We start from the raw sequence: 14,694 nt of genomic DNA, 5'->3' as shown, positions 1-14,694 counted from the left end.
GAAGCTCCCCACCAAGGACCTTGGGACCCCTGCCCCTGCCTGCCAGAGAACAACCCCTTTGACTAATTTTCCATTACCTACACAAATCCTATAAAACTGCCCCCCACCTATCTTCTTTTGCTGACTCTCTCTTCGGGCTCAGCCCACCTGCACCCAGGTGATTAAAAAGTTTTATTGCTCACACAAAGCCTGTTGGTGGTCTCTTCACAGGGATGTGCGTGACATTTGGTGCCGTGACTCGGACTGGGGGACCTCCCTTGGGAGATCAATCCCTTGTCCTCCTGTCTTTGCTCCATGAGAAAGATCTACCTATGACCTCAGGTCCTCAGACCAACCAGCCCAAGGGAACATCTCACCAATTTTAAATCGGGTAAGCGGCCTCTTTTTACTCTCTCCTCCAACCTCTCTCACTATCCCTTAACCTCTTTCTCCTTTCAATTTCAGTGCCACCCTTCAATCTTTCTCTTCCTTTAATTTCAGTTCCTTTCCTTTTCTGGTAGAGACAGAGGAGAGGCGTTTTATCCATGAACCAAAAACTCCAGTGCCAGTCATGGACTCGGGAAGACAGTCTTCCCTTGGTGTTTAATCACTGCAGGGACGCCTGCCTAATTACACCTATATTTCAGAGGTGTCTGCTTTGATCCTTCACCTTGGTAGCAAGCACCACCTCCCCTGGGTGGCAAGTACCACCCACCCCCCACTGTGTCTCTACCTTCTCTTTTCTCTGGGCTTACCTCCTTCACTGTAGGCAAGCTTCCACCCACCATTCCTCCTCCTTCTCCCTTAGCCTGTGTTCTCAAGAACTTAAACTCTCACCTGACCTAAAACCTAAACACTAAATGCCTTATTTTCTTCTGCAATACTGCTTGACCTCAATACAAACTTGATAATGGTTCCAAATAACCAGAAAATGGCACTTTCGATTTCTTCCCTCTACAAGATCTAGGTAATTCTTGTCGTAAAATGGACAAATGGTCTGAGGTGCCTGATGTCCAGGTATTCTTTTACACATTGTTCCTTTCCTAATCTCTGCTCCCATGCAACTCATGCCAAATCCTCCTCCTTTCTCTCCTGTCTGTTCCTTCAGTCTCCATCCCAAGCTCTGAGTCCTTTGAATCCTGCTTTTCTATGGACACATCTGACCTCTCCCCTCCTCCTCAGGCTGCTCCTTGCCAGGCCGAACTAGGTCCCAGTTCTTCCCAAGCCTCCACTCCCCCACCGTATAATCTTTTTTATCATCTCTCCTCACACCCGGCCTGGCTTACAGTTTCATTCTGCAAGTAGCCCTCCCCAACTTGCCCAACAATTTCCTCTTAAGGGGGTGGCTGGAGCTGAAGGCATAGTCAAGGTTAATGCTCCTTTTTCTTTGACTTTTCCCAGATCAGTTAGGGTTTAGGTTATTTTTCATCAAATATAAAACCCCATCCTAGTTCATGGCCCGTTTGGCAATAACCCTTAAAATGCTTTACCTAGATCCAGAGAGGCCAGAAGGCCATCTCATTCTCAATATGCATTTTATTATCCAACCCACTCCCGATATTAGAAAAAAACTCCAAAAATTAGATTCCAGCCCTCAAACCCCACAAGAGGACTTAACCTCTCCTTCAAGGTGTACAATAAGAGAAAAGAGTTGCAATTACTTGCCTTCACTGTGAGACAAACCCCAGCCACATCTGCAGCACACAAGAACTTCAAAACGCCTAAGCCACAGTGGTCAGGCAGTCCTTCAGGGCCTCCTCCCCCAGGATCTTGCTTCAAGTGCTGGAAATCTGGCCACTGGACCAGGAATGCTTGTAGCCTGGGATTCCTCCTAAGGCATGTCCCATCTGTGTGGGACCCCACTGGAAATTGGACTGTCCAGCTTGCCTGGCAGCCACTCCCAGAGCCCCTTGAACCCTGGCCCAAGGCTCTCTGACTGACTCCTTCCCAGATTTTCTTGGCTTAGCAGCTGAAGACTGGTGCTGCCCGATTGCCTCGAAAGCCTCCTGGACCATCACAGATGCTTTGGGTAACTCTTACAATGGAGGGTAAGTCTGTCCCCTTTTTAATCAGTATGGAGGCTACCCACTCCACATTACCTTCCTTTCAAGGGCCTGTTTCCCTGGCCTCCATAACTGTTTTGGGTATTGATGACCAGGCTTCTAAACCTCTTAAAACTCCCCAACTCTGGTGCCAACTTGGACAACATTCTTTTATGCACTCCTTTTTAGTTATCCCCACCTGCCCAGTTAGTTGCCTTATTAGGTCAAGGCATTTTAACTAAATTATCTGCTTCCCTTACTATTCCTAGACTACGGACACAGCTCATTGCTGCCCTTTTCCCCACCCAAGCAGTTTCTCAGGCTCTTGGTATTCAGTGGAAGCTTCGTACCCCTTACCATCCTCAATCTTCAGGAAAGGTAGAACGGACTAATGGTCTTTTAAAGACACACCTCACCAAGCTCAGCCTCCAACTTTAAAAGGACTGGATAGTACTTTTACCTCTTGCCCTTCTCAGAATTAGAGCCTGTCCTCAAAATGCTACAGGGTACAGTCCACTTGAACTTTTATATGGACGCACTTTCTTGCTTGGCCCCAACCTTATCCCAGACACCATCCCTCTAGGTGTCTTATCTTCCAGTCCTCTAGCAGGCTAGACAGGAAATTTGCCAGGCTGCTGATCTTCTCTTGTCTACTGCAGATCCCCAGCCATATGAAGACATCCTAGCTGGACGATCAGTTCTTGTTAAGAATCTGACCCCCTCAAACTCTACAACCTTGATGAACTGGACCCTACTTAGTCATCTATAGTACCCCAACTGTCGTCTGCTTCCAGGACCCTCCCCATTGGGTTCACCATTCCAGAATAAAGCTGTGTCTGTCAGCCAGCCAGCCTGATCTCTCCTGTTCTTCCTCGAAGTTGTAAGTACTCACCCCGCTTCCCTTAAACTCACCCACATTTCTGAAGAACAGCAGTCACACTTAATGAGCCTAACATATCCTTTCATTTTGTTAGGTCTATTCTTCTTTACCCTACTCTTTGCAACAGGGCTTTACACAGTCACCCCCACTACTTGGACTGCATCCCAAAAACTTTTCATCCCTGCTATCTTCAATCTAGTCATACTCCTATTCTTTGTTCTCACCTATCCATAAATGGTGCCCTTGTCTACACTGCTGGCTTATACTTTTTCTCCAGACCATCATAGCTGGTCTTGGTCTTATCCCCTAACTGCCACTCTTAACTCCCTCTTGGAGTGGGATAGATGACCTTTGCTGGGAAGGCACGCTCCAATTCTTTCACCCACTTTACATTTCCAGTTTTGCCTTACACAAGGTCTCTTCTTCCTCTGTGGCTCCTCCACCTACATGTGTCTGCCTGTTAAGTGGACAGGCACATGTACACTAGTTTTCCTTACCCCCAAAATTCAATTTGCAAATAGGACCGAACAGCTTCCTGTTCCCCTCATGACACCAACACTTCACTACTATTTTTTTTGTTTTTCTTATTATTAATATAAGAAGACAATAATAGGGCTTGACTGACTGACTGCTGAAGAAGGAGGAGTGTGTGTGTGTGTATGTATTTTTTTTTTTTTTGAGATAGTCTTACTCTGTCACCAAAGCTGGAGTATAGGGACGCTGTCTTGGCTCACTGCAAGCTCCCCCTCCTAGGTTGACGCCATTCTCCTGCCTCAGCCTCCCAAGTAGCTGGAACTACAGGTGCCCGCCACCATGCCTGGCTAATTTTTTGTATTTTTAATAGAGATGGGGTTTCACTGTGTTAACCAGGATGGTCTCAATCTCCTGACCTCGTGATCTGCCCGCCTCAGCCTCCCAGAGTGCTGGGATTATCGGCATGAGCCACTGCACCCAGCCAGGACTCTGTATATTTTTAAATGAAGAGTGTTGTTTCTACCTAAATTAATCTGGCCTGGTACATGACAACATAAAAAAAACTCAAGGATAAAGCACAAAAACTCGCCAACCAAGCAAATAATTACGCTGAACCCCCTTGGACACACTCTAATTGGGTATTCTGGGTCCTCCCAATTCTTAGCCCTTTAATACCTATTTTTCTCCTCCTCTTATTTGGACCTGTGTTTTCCGTTTAGTTTCTCAATTCATACAAAACTGCACCCAGGCCATCACCAGTCATTCTATACAAAAAACGCTCCTTTTAACAACCCCACAAGATCACCCCTTACCCCAAAATCTTTCTTCAGTTTAATCTCTCACACTCTAGGTTCTCATGCCACCCCTAATCCCATTCGAAGCAGCCCTGAGAAACATCGCCCATTATCTCTCCATATCACCCCCCAAAATTTTCGCTGCCCCAACACTTCACCACTATTTTATTTTTCTTATTAATATAAGAAGTCAGGAATGTCAGACCTCTGAGCCCAAGCCTGCACAGATACATCCAGATGGCCTGAAGCAACTGAAGAATCACAAAAGAAGTGAAAATGGCTGGTGCCTGCCTTAACTGATGACATTATCTTGTGAAATTCCTTCTCCTGGAAAATGAGTCTGAGAAGCTCCCCACCAAGCACCTTGTGACCCCCACCTCTGCCCACTAGAGAACAACCCCTTTGACTGTAATTTTCCACTACCTACACAAATCCTATAAAACTGCCCCGCTCCTATCTTCCCTTCGCTGACACTCTCTTCTGGGCTCAGCCCACCTGCACCCAGGTGAATAAAACTCTATTGTTTACCCAAAGTGTGTTGGTGGTCTCTTCACACAGACGCGTGTGACAGCAGCGACTGGTCCTGCTGCTCCTTGGTAGCCAGACTGGCAGCAGCAGCAGTGGAATGGGGAGAAGAGGAATAATCCTCAGAATGGCTGTCTCCACTAGCGGTCTCCAAAGCCCAGGACACTGGGGGTGCGGTGAGAGGTTTAAAACTGGCCTGGGTCCCTGGATGTGCTGCTGCTGCCACTGTTACCATGTTGGAGGCAGTAGAAGGGGAGAGACCAACTCTCTGGTGTTCCCAGCCCTGGAAATAGTGACAGGTGACTCAGACCCCCTCCCTGGAGCTGCAGCCGCCTCAGCCACCACCGTGCCTCAGCTGGCTGCTGCTGGAGCCCATGGCTTCCACCTTCCTTTTCAGGAGAAGCTGAAGAAGATTGGCTGCGGGGTTAGAAAAGACCGTGTCCAAGCCAGGCAGTTGCAACCGGACAGTGGCAGGGGGGCGTTGAGCTGGGATGTCCACTCCCTCACCCCTGATTATGGATGGGCCAGAGGGCTCAGGCGCTGTGGCAGTTGGCCAGGGAAGGTGCACTTGGAACATACTGTTTTGTCTTCTGCTGCCCCAGTCTCCTCAACTTGTAATTTGAAAATAGAAGTGTAATTTCTGAGAAGGCACCAAGTAATGGGATTTGTGGATGGACTTGAAGAGCCAAGAAATCAACACTGGCTACCTCTCGACCTGGAGAATTATGGAGCCCATTAGTTCTCTAGGCCTCAGCTTCGGTCCCCAGGCTCTGAGCACAAAGAGAGGTGGGCCTGGTGGGTGGTGCAGAGCTTCGCCTTGCACACCTCATGGCTGGTTCAGCCTGCCCGCCTGGGCCCTTCCATGCTTCCTGCCATCTCTGTGAGGGGAGCTCCTAGCCTCCGCCTAGAATACCTGGGTAGCGTGATCAGACCTTGGGCCCCCTGCATCATCACCCCATTGTAGGCTGGGAAGCTCAAGGACCCAGGCAGGGCCCCAGTGTGCCACAGGGCTTGGCCACTGTGCAACTGCCCTGTAGCTCTGGCCTCTGGCCAGGCCTTGCCCACCAACTTCTGCCCTCTGCCCCGTGTCCTCCACCCTGGCTGTGCATGGAGGGGGGTGGGCAGGCACATGGTAGAGTCTGCCAGTGGAGCCCTGGTAAGTTCTCTTCACCCCTGTGCCAGCCGCCCCAGGGAGCACCAGAGATTGAACAAATAACTGCCACGTTTATTTAAAAAAAATTTGGTGCCTAACAGAAGTGCTGTTTCTATACGTAGAAAAGAATGTTAAAAATATGGCCGGGTGCAGTGGCTCAAGCCTGTAATCCCAGCACTTTGGGAGGCTGAGACGGGCGGATCACGAGGTCAGGAGAAGGAGACCATCCTGGCTAACATGGTGAAACTCCATCTCTACTAAAAAATACAAAAAAACTAGCTAGGCAAGGTGGCGGGCGCCTGTAGTCCCAGCTACTCGGGAGGTTGAGGCAGGAGAATGGTATAAACCCGGGAAGTGGAGCTTGCAGTGAGCTGAGATCTGGCCACTGCACTCCAGCCTGGGTGACAGCAAGACTCCATCTCAAAAAAAAAAAAAAAAAAAAAAAAAAAGTTTAAAATAAAAACCAAAAGTTTTCAAAGGCACCGTGGCATTAATTATTCATCTCTTGCTGATGAAACATGGCTTTGTAGGCACGGCCTCCCCTCCCTCCAAATAAGACTAGGGCTCAGGGAAAGCCTGGCCTGGCCTTAAGAGCAGGGGAGCTGGTGACCCCTGAATAAAATGGGGGTGGCTGTGATATCCTCTATGGCTATTTAGGGAGCACCCACTGTGTGCCAGGCTCGGCTGACCTGGGGGAGTGCACAGTGGGCACTGGTCACCAGGCAGAAACGGGGCAGTCCGTGTCGCTCCACAGTCAGGCCTGTGGAATGGGTTCGGTCTGACCTAGAGGAGGGAGGGGGCAGCAGGAGGGGTTGGTTGGGCAGCAGAGCCATCTCTTGGAGGAGAGAAATGGGGACAGAGGCCACCCTGGCCAGTGCCAGAGGACAGTGGCTACACGTCTGGGCACCCAGGCCAGGGGCCTAGCAAACCGCCACAGGGTGGGTGGGTGGGTGGGTGGGGCCCTGTTCTAAATCATTTGATGACCCTTTCAGATGCTGCTGGATCCCAGAGGGAGACAGGGAGCATGCAGGCCCTGCATGGAGCCCAGGCATGCCGTGCCCGACTCCTAACGTGCCCACCAGGCACAACCAGCCACGTGGTGGTGCCACACCAGAAAGGGCCGGCCTGCCAGGCAGTCGGGCAGATGGGAGCAACATGGGAAGCAGCGGCAGGAACTTCTACTCCCTCTGCCTCCACCTCTCCAGCAGACCATATGTACACTGACCAGCCGCGTGCAGCGGGGAAGTTGGCGCCAGGCCTCGGCCACCCAAGCCCACTCTGGGCATTGCTGTCCGAACAAAGCTGGGTCCAGGGCCCTGTGGACTGAGCTCCTCCTCCTGCAGTTACGTGGGGGCAACCCTAAGCTCTGTGGGAAGGCCTGGAGCATTTGTTCTTTTTTTCTCACTCTGTCGTCCAGGCTGGAGTGCAGTGGCGCCATCTCTGCTCACTGCAAGCTCCGCCTCCCGGGTTCATGCCATTCTCCTGCCTTAGCCTCCATTGTAGCTGGGACTATAGGCGCCTGCCACCATGCCTGGCTAATTTTTTTTTTTTTTTTTTTTTTTTTTTTTTTTTTTTAAGTAGAGGCCCTGGGGTTTCACTGTGTTAACCAGGATGTCTGATCTCCTGATATCGGGATCCCCACGGCCTAGGCCTCCCAAAGTGCTGGGATTACAGGTGTGAGGCACTGTACCCCACGCATTTGTTCTTTTGTTTATTCATTCATTTATTCAGAAATGTCCGGGAGCTGGCCAGCTGGTTTCCTGGGTAGAGGGGATGTTGATCCCATCAGTCTCCTGCCTGGCCAGGGGGTCTGGGAGGCCCAGAGGAAGCGTCTCTGAGCTGCCTGGGTGCAGATGGTATCCAAGGTGACAGCTCCTGGGGGCAGGGAGATGAGCTGTACCCTGAGGTGGTGAAGTGGAACCCCAGCCCCCGCAGCCCCTGGGGCAGGTCAGGGAGTGGGAAAAGGCTGCAAGGAGAGGGGTGCGGGGGGTGGGCAGCCAGAGGATAAGGCTCCATCTCTGCTGGGAGGCTCCGACCTGGTTAGCAAGGGCTCTGGTGTCCTAGCACCTGTGCTGGCTCCTGGGATGTGGAGTGGAATCTGCATCCCTGCTGCCCATGTGGGAGGGCCCAGGCGGCTGGGCCCCAGGCTCAGGGTTTGTGTGCGGGAGACCCGACAAAGCTGGACAGAGCCTGGCGGGACCTGGCCCTGCTATGGCCAGGCTGGGTGTATTCAGAAGGCCTGCGAGGAGCCAGCCTGGATACCTCCCCCTGATTTCAGCCTGGGAGTGGATGAGGGGAGGCAGCGGGCCTATGCTGAGCCCCGCCCACCATGTCCTCTCTTGCTAGTGGGCCTGACCTCACTGGAAACATCTCTCAGCCTGGTATGAGTTCCTGTCTTCACCGAGGCTGCAGCGCCAGCAAGGCGCAGGAGTTGAGCCGCGGTCAGGCCCGGGGATTATTTTCGTTTGTTGGTGCAGGGGCCTAGCAGACCCAGACCTTCCAGAGCTGGGGGTTCTCATCTCACCTGTCACTCCATGGCTCCCTTTGGTGGTTTTTTGTCTGGAGTGGCTGCTGGGCCCACCCTGTGCTGTGGGCAGCTCTCCGGCCTGGAGCCTACCCGTGACCCTGGGTCTATCCTCAGGGCCCCTTTCTGAGCTGGAGCAACTGGGACGCAATTGCTGAGCTCAGCCTGTGTCAGGTGCACAAGTGACCTCGCTTGGGAGGCAGTGCAGGGTAGTGGGCCCAGAGAGGGCTCTTCAGCTGCCAGTCATACAGCCAGGCTGGGAGAGGTACACACTCTGGTCCCTGATTCCCCATCAGCACTGGGTGGGCTGAGGATGGGGGTGGGGACCCAGGGTTGGGGAGAGGAAGGAACTGGGTACACGGGGAGAGCCAGGGACCAGAGGGCATCATGGAGATGAAGGGGCAGGGAAGCCCAGGAGGGCACATACCATGGTGGCACAGCAGGCAGACACAGACATACATGCCCATATGGCAGCATGCTCACACACACACACACAGGCTCACATGGGCGGCATGCTCAAACACACATGCACACATGGACAGCACACACAGGCACACATGACAAGCATGCTCACGCACATGCACACGTGAGCAGCACGCTTACACACATGCACACGAGCAGCACACACAGCACACACATGCACACATGGACAGCACACATGCACCCGTGAGCAGCACACTCACACATGCACGCATACACACGAGCAGCATACACACATGCACACATGGACAGCACATGCACAAACACACGTGTGCACATGGACAGCACATACACATGCACACGTGGGCCACACATTCTATACACACACGCATGCACATGGGAAGCATGCTCACACATGCACATGTGGGTGGCACATTCACACGTGTGTACATATGTGCATACCTGGGCAGCACACACATGCACACATGCACACCTGGACAACATACACACGTGCAGCACACATACATGAGGCAGCATGCTCACAGACACACGTGCACACACACAGGACACTCAGAACAAGCCATGGGGCCTGCGGTGAGGACAGTGGGGGTACCGGGCAGGCAAAGCGGCTGCTGCAGAAATAATTAGTCCCTGGTAGACCTGGCTCACCTTCTCCAAAGCCAAAGGGTGGCTGCCAGCCCTCAGCTCAGGGGAAGGGCTCTGAGGCCCTGCCCCCACCTTGCAGTAATTCCTGGGACCTGCAGGGAGCGTCCCAAGCAGGGGCTGTGGGGTGCGGGACTAGGCCATGTGATCCCTGAGGCTGGGCTTGGCCGGGCATGCCTAGGCCCCTGCAAACCCCACACGTCTCCAGGTCCCCCAGCACAGCGGCAGTGCGGGGAGTGGAGATGTGAAAATGGGGAAGGAGGAGGCTGGAGGTGCAGGGCCGCCCTGTGTTCTCATTGGAGTGGGGGTAGGAACACTCCAGGCCTGGTTGGGGCCCTGTGAGGGTGTCGGGAACCCCAGGCCAGGCCTGGGTCGGATGCATCACTCCCTGGAGGAGGCAGCTGAGTCCAGGGATGCCAGACAGGCTGGTCCCAGGTCGCCAAGCTGACCAGGCCTCAGGCATATGGGCATCCACAGCTGTCTGGGGTCAGGCTGAGGGGCAGCTAGCAGGGTGCAGGAACTCCCAGACCCTCAGCTTGCACCGCAGAGAAGAGTAACTGCTCTGCTGTTAAAACAGTTTATTTTGCTCTTCAAAACGCTAACAGCTGTGTACAGTCAGCGTGTGGGAGCTGCCCCGAGTGATGGAGTCTGCCGATCCAGCCCTCCCTTGCCTTCCGGCGAGGAGGGGTCATCCCAGGCTTTGGGTCAGGATGGGCAGAGCAGACCACTGGGGGCCGGGCCATGATATTCCTGGGCACTCCCCGTCCCCTCGGCTGCTGTCCTGGTTGCTGCCCTGGGAGAGAGCAAGGAAGAGGGGCCCTCTGAGGCTGATACGAGGTGGCATGGTGGTGCGAGGGGGTCAGGAGGGAGGACCACCGTGGGAGGCATGGGGTGCAGTGGGAAGGTCAGGGAGGCCTTCCGAGAAGGCTGGCAGGGGGCACTGCCTGGGGCCTGGAGAGTGTGCATAGCAGGGGGCAGGGTGGGGGTAGCCAACAAGGGCAAAGCCCAGTGGGTGTGGCGATGCCCTGGGGGATGGGCCCCAACGCCCCTGAACTGGTTCAGCTCTCTAGACCAGACTGGTATGCAATGTGGAGGCCGAACAACATTCCCCCTCAACTGTATGCATATACAGTAGGCGCTCAACAGACTCTTGCTGGGTCCGACAATAGCCTTAGACAGAGGACCAAGTCCTGGGCTGGGCGCACTCTGGGCTCCTGTGAGCCCCTGGGAGCCCTGAGCTGGTTTCTGAGTGCAGAGTGAGGGGTTGTCAAGGGTGGAACCCAGGCATGCAAAGGCCTGGAGGCCAGCGCAGGGGCAGGGCACCTGCCGCCTCAGGACACCGCCGAGGTTCAAAGCCACCTGCCGGTTCCCACCTGCCTGGCACCGGACCCTGTGGGGGTGGGGTAGCCAGATGGGGCAGCCCCTTGTCTCCCTGGAACCTGCACCCTCAGAGGCCCAGGATCCCTGGGGGAGGTTCTGGGGCTGGGGAGACGGCCCCTGGGGCAGGGCAGGGACAGACGGGCTGATTCTGTCTAGGATGGGGGGGCACACAAAGACTTCCTGAGGGGCACTTCAAGGCCACAGCATTCTATGTGGGACAGGGATATCAGTCAGAGGCACCCTGTGGAGACCCCCAGGTCCAGTGCCTGGTACTGTGTCTGAGAAGACAGTTGTTCCCTCGCAGGCCGCCAAGGCACCTCACAGTCCTGGCCTGAGTCATTGTGGGGCCCTGGGGGAGGAGGATCCTCTGGGAGGACACTGAGCCTGGACTTTGGGGTGAGAGACCCAAATTCCTCAGATGCTTGGGGCCTCAAGGCCCAACTTTCAGCCAAACAAAAGCTGGGGGCACAGGCGGGGGATCCCCCTCCAGGGAGGATGCAGAAGCTGAGCCAGGCTGGGCCGAAGCTCCTTACCTGATCTGGCGTCCTCCTGTGCAACGGCACGAGAGCCTCACGGCACAGCTGCTCTCTGTGACACCCCCCGAGATACCCGGAGAATGTTCCCAATGACCACTGCTGCGCCACTGCCCGACCATGTCACGGATGCCCCTGCCAGGACTCAGGCAAAACCCAGCTGGCACTGGCACGGCCACCCAACAGCCCTGTAGGGCCCAGTGCTGGACCAGGGCCTTGTCTCCAGCCTCTCCCTCATGGGGTTTCGGCGCCTTTGGGGACCCTTGAGGGCCTTGCTGCCCCTTCCCACCCACTCATCTCTGAACTCAGCCCTAGTGCGAACGCTCACCCCGGGCTGAGCCAGCCTCACCAGCCACGTTCTGCAGCTCGAGAAAGGAACTGCCTTTTGCAGCTGGGATCTGCCCGAGCTTCAGCAGCAGCCTTCAATTATAATGCCGAGCAGCTGGCGAGTAACACAGCACGCAGCACCTAAGAGCCCGGGTGAGACCTGAGTGGGGCTGGGCTATGGGATCTCTGGCTTCTGGGTCTTTCTCACAATAGACCCTCCAGGCCACTCTCCCCCACACCCCTGGTTGCTGCACTGGGTTCAGGAGTCCACAGCCAGGTCAGCTGCTGCCAGGGTAGAAGGCCGGGACTGCAGACCCCGCCCAAGCCTGGGGTCAGCCTTCCTGGCAGCAGCACCATTTGCTGCTCGGGATCGGCCAGACCAGCTCCCTGCAGATGGGAGGGCTGTGAGGTGAGCACCAGCCAACCCCTGGAGGTTCCAGAAAATGCCAATGTGGGCACCAGGGGGCTTCCTTGGGCTGGCACGTCAGGGGAAGCCCACTGGGTCTGCTCAGTGCCCACAATGGGAGCTGGGGTCTCACCACACGGTGCTGCCCCAGGAGCTGCACCCCAGTGAGGGTCACTGGCTGGCCCAGGTGGGGGATCACTGAGGTCAGGAGTTTGAGACCAGCCTGGCTAACATAGTGAAACCCTGTCTCTACCAAAAATACAAAAATTAGCTGGGTGAGGTGGCAGGTGCCTGTAATCCCAGCTACTCAGGAGACTGAGGCAGGAGAATTGCATGAACCTGGGCAGAGGAAGTTGCAGTGAGCCGAGATCGCACCACTGCACTCCAGGATGGACAAGAGAGTGAGACTCCATCTCAAAAAAAAAAAAGACTGGGATGATCATCATATGCCAAAATGTTCACAGTGATCATCCTTTGCTGATGGAATTATGGTGGCTTTATGTCTTCACATGAGTTTGTATTTTCCACATTTTATACAATGACTATGAATTTAATAATTAGAAAAAAATATAGAGGCTGGGTGCAGTGGCTCACACCTATAATCCCAACACTTTGGGAGGCCAACGTGGGTGGATCATGAGGTCAGGAGTTCGAGAACAGCCTGGCTATCATGGTGAAACCCCGTCTCTACCAAAAATACAAATATTAGCCAGACCTGGTGGTGGGTGCCTGTAGTCTCAGCTACTTGGGAGACTGACGCAGGAGAGTTGCTTGAACCCAGGAGGTGGAGGTTGCAGTGAGCTGAGATCACACCGCTGCACTCTAGCCTGGGCAACAGAGCGATACTCTATCTCAAAAAAAAAAAAAAAAAAAAAGAAAGAAAAAGAAAGGAAAAAAAAATGTAAGGACTCCAGATAATTCATAGATGAGCTTAATTCTGCCCAAAGTGAGCTGGCATTAATGTGCTATAAAGTACAAAGCAGGCAGGGCTCGGTGGCTCATACCTGTAATCCCAGCACTTTGGGAGGCCAAGATGGGTGGATCACCCGAGGTCAGGAGTTTGAGACCAGCCTAGCCAACATGGTGAAACCCCACCTCTACTAAAAATAGAAAAATTAGCCAGGTGTGGTGGCGGGCACCCATAGTCCCAGCTACCCAGGTGGCTGAGCGGGGAGAATCACTTGAATCCTGGAGGCAGAGGTTGCAGTGAGTCGAGACTGTAACACTGCACTCCAGCCTGGGCAACAGAGTGAGACTGTGTTTTAAAAAAATTTTTTATATATATATATAATTATATTATGTAATATATATAATTATATAATGTAATATATATTATATAAATTATATTATGTAATATATATTACATAATTATGTAATATATATAATTATATATATAATATATATATTTACTTTATGCAGCCTCATTATAGCAAACTAATCTAAAAAATACTAGTCATATATCAGAAAGCAGTAACTTTTTATCTCCATTAAGAATGGCAGGGTGGAACTCTTGGTCCTGCCTCTGATAACTGGGCAGTTGTGTGGACGGCTCAATCAGAGGCTATTCCATTTCTCTGTCTCCCTCTGCCCCATCCCTATCTCTGTCTCTCTCTGAGTCACTCTGTCTCTGTGAGTCTCTCTCTGCCTGTGCATTTGTGTCCATATGGGTCTCTCACCCACGCTCACCTGCTCAAGCTCCTCATCTTCAAATGCTCCATCACAAAGGTGGTCCCACCTCTCGGCAAATCAATGACCTTCATGGACCTCAGCGCCCGCACCAGGCCCGTGCCCCGGAGGGCCTCCAGGCTCGCCACCTCCCCGTCAAACATCTGCTGGGCCTGCATCCAGAACACAGCCATGAGCCTTGCCAGCCTTGTTGACTCAGCCAGGGCCTCTGCCCACCGGGCCCTTGACGGAAGCCACCATGTGCAAATCACAAGGACCTTCGGTCACTGATAGCCGGCTGGGAGCTGGCGTCCACCCGCAGAGGGCAGGGTGCAAGAGATATGCCCTATACTGGGTGTGAACTCATCATAAAATTCACCCGCTGAAAAAGTATACAATTTGATGCTTTATTAAATTGATACTGTGTGCAAGTTCTCTCTTGCTCATGGGCAGTTAATCCCCACTCCCATCTCCAGCCCTAAGCACTGCTGCTATGATATTCCATCTCCATAAATTTCCTGCTTCTTTAATAGAAATGGGATTATATATATACACATATATACACATATAAATATATACACACATATATATATTTGGAATCTGACTTCCTTCATTTAGCATACTATGTTTGAAGTTAATTGATGCTTTAGTACATGTTGGTCGTTCCTTCATAGTCTGCTATATTCATTCATACAGATAGTGTTTATTCATTTGTCAGTTAATGGAGAGTTAATTATTTTTTTTCTATGATGAGTAATGTAGCTTTGAGCATTCATATACAGTCATGTAATGCATAATAACATTTTGGTCATTATTATTATTTTTTTTGAGACCCAGGCTGGAGTGCAATGGCACAATCTCAGCTCACCAGAAACTCTGCCTCCCAGGTTTAAGCAATTCTCGTGACTCAACCTCCCAAGTAGCTGGGA

The 14,694-nt window shown here is 52.8% G+C and overlaps 1 protein-coding gene and 2 pseudogenes across 5 annotated transcripts in view; 2 read left to right on the top strand and 1 right to left on the bottom strand.

Annotated features, from left to right (window-relative positions):
• Positions 1 to 4,702, top strand: part of LOC114670535 (uncharacterized) — a 39,773-nt gene extending 35,071 nt beyond the window's left edge. The window contains exons 5-8 of one of the 3 annotated variants that reach the window (XM_077950392.1): positions 211 to 370; positions 1,931 to 2,027; positions 2,681 to 2,901; positions 4,357 to 4,702. The gene's annotated coding sequence lies outside the window, so the exon portion shown is untranslated. Of the gene's footprint in view, positions 1 to 210; positions 2,906 to 4,356 lie in introns of all 3 variants that reach the window. The other 2 variants (XM_077950393.1, XR_013399457.1) reach the window with 2 other exon arrangements.
• LOC100424995 (beta-glucuronidase-like) overlaps positions 1 to 14,694 on the top strand; it is a 433,296-nt pseudogene that overhangs the window by 181,555 nt on the left and 237,047 nt on the right. The window lies entirely within an intron of this gene.
• LOC106995581 (phosphatidylinositol 3,4,5-trisphosphate 3-phosphatase and dual-specificity protein phosphatase PTEN pseudogene) overlaps positions 1 to 14,694 on the bottom strand; it is a 176,427-nt pseudogene that overhangs the window by 3,002 nt on the left and 158,731 nt on the right. The window contains exon 8 of the transcript XR_013399456.1: positions 13,787 to 13,938. The product of XR_013399456.1 is annotated as a phosphatidylinositol 3,4,5-trisphosphate 3-phosphatase and dual-specificity protein phosphatase PTEN pseudogene (transcript). The remainder of the gene's footprint in view (positions 1 to 13,786; positions 13,939 to 14,694) is intronic.

The sequence above is a fragment of the Macaca mulatta genome, chromosome 10 (genome assembly GCF_049350105.2).
Source record: "Macaca mulatta isolate MMU2019108-1 chromosome 10, T2T-MMU8v2.0, whole genome shotgun sequence".
NCBI classification, from domain to species: Eukaryota; Metazoa; Chordata; class Mammalia; order Primates; family Cercopithecidae; genus Macaca; species Macaca mulatta.
Note: the sequence above shows the minus strand (reverse complement) of the source record. Positions and strands in the feature narration are given on the sequence as shown.